We start from the raw sequence: 1,588 nt of genomic DNA, 5'->3' as shown, positions 1-1,588 counted from the left end.
AACCCTAACCCTAACCCTGACCCTAACCCTGACCCTAACCCTAACCCTAACCCTAACCCTCACCCTAAACCTAACCCTAACACTAGTTTTGTGAGATTTGGCTGTTATTTGTAGCATGTAAATAGCCTGCTTGGTGGGGGGGGGGGAATTGAAATTTTTCAAAAAATTTTTTTTCAGAATCGGAATCTCCATAGCCTAAAACGTGGGATTCCGTAAAAAAAAATTAATAAATAAGGGGGGAAAGGTTCAGATTACATATAGTCAATCTCTACCTATATAAGCACACACACACACACACACATATACATACATGCACGCATGCATATATACGTACCCTTACACTCGTACACACATCTAAAATTATATTTATGTGTGTGTGTGTCTGTGTGTACTGGGGAACCTCGTTCTCGACTCTGGTAAGCATGGCGCGTCTCATACTTCATATCGTAGTCTTTCAATAACAATAAACTTTTATAAAACTATACATATTACGTGTAATTGACTATAATTATAATATAGCTCTAGGAGGACAGACAGCAGTGAGAAACAAAACACAGTAGATATCACCCATCAAAAACATAAAACAAAGGTAAGATGTATTATTTAGCAGAATTATAATTAATACATCAATTAATATAGTTATTGTCACTTGTAATCTATTTATTTTCTGTCGGTGTGTGTGTATTTGATTTCAGCTTATGATACACTCTTTCCTGTTAGATTTACGTGTTCTCTTTATTAAAATACTGAGACCTGCTTTCAAAAGGAAGCCTTTTTTTTGTTTTTATTTTTGAAAACTATTCGTTGGTGTATCTTTTGGACTGAATATAAATATATAAACTCATATAAATATATCTATATATATATGTATGTGGTTGGCATCGACGTTTTGTGTGTGTGTTTTATGGACAGATTTACGCGTAGTTGGTAAGTTGTATGCGTCTGAGATGAATTCTGGGTGAGGGTATTTGGGATAAAGTATCGTATGTTAATATCTGAGATGGATGGATGTATATATCTAAATATTCATATATAATTAAAAGACAAACACGCACAAGTTGGAGAATGGATGTGTACATTATGAATGCGTGGGGTATATATATATATATATATTTACTGATACGCCTTATAACTGTTACCCTTGTTGAAACGATACTGATGACTGGGTAAGGTGTTAAACAAGCAAATGGAAGAACATGAGTTCAAATCCACTACGAATGTATTGAAGCAGCACAAATGACACCAATATTTTTACACGGCTTCATTTGACCTAGCAGTCTGGTGCTTTACGTCATAGCGGAACAAGGATACTAAGGTTAGACAATGTCCAACATAACAAATTCTGCCACCTACATGTATGTCTTTCAGTCATGTTACATGTCATGCCAAATACATAACCGCATTTAACCCCCCCCCCCACTCTTCATAACATTATTACAGCATTGATCCACATCGCCTGCATACATAGTTTAGGGGAAAACAAACAGCCCACCCACGCGATCAAATTTCCTTGTGGTTGCCTTTGCTTTTCCTGGGGTCTTAAAGAGGGCGGTAGAACTCATTCGCTGCTTTGTTTAATATCACCTCC

At 36.3% G+C, this 1,588-nt stretch overlaps 1 protein-coding gene across 3 annotated transcripts in view; it reads left to right on the top strand.

The window, feature by feature from the left end:
• Positions 1-1,588, top strand: part of LOC106881109 (uncharacterized) — a 32,229-nt gene that overhangs the window by 2,974 nt on the left and 27,667 nt on the right. Inside the window, exon 1 of one of the 3 annotated variants that reach the window (XM_014931346.2) lies at positions 392-589. The exons of 1 other annotated variant lie outside the window; for it this stretch is intronic. The gene's annotated coding sequence lies outside the window, so the exon portion shown is untranslated. Of the gene's footprint in view, positions 1-391; positions 590-1,135; positions 1,316-1,588 lie in introns of those variants that run through there. One more of the 3 variants, XM_052967892.1, reaches the window with a different exon arrangement.

Source organism: Octopus bimaculoides, chromosome 5, assembly GCF_001194135.2.
Source record: "Octopus bimaculoides isolate UCB-OBI-ISO-001 chromosome 5, ASM119413v2, whole genome shotgun sequence".
Taxonomy (NCBI): domain Eukaryota; kingdom Metazoa; phylum Mollusca; class Cephalopoda; order Octopoda; family Octopodidae; genus Octopus; species Octopus bimaculoides.
Note: the sequence above shows the minus strand (reverse complement) of the source record. Positions and strands in the feature narration are given on the sequence as shown.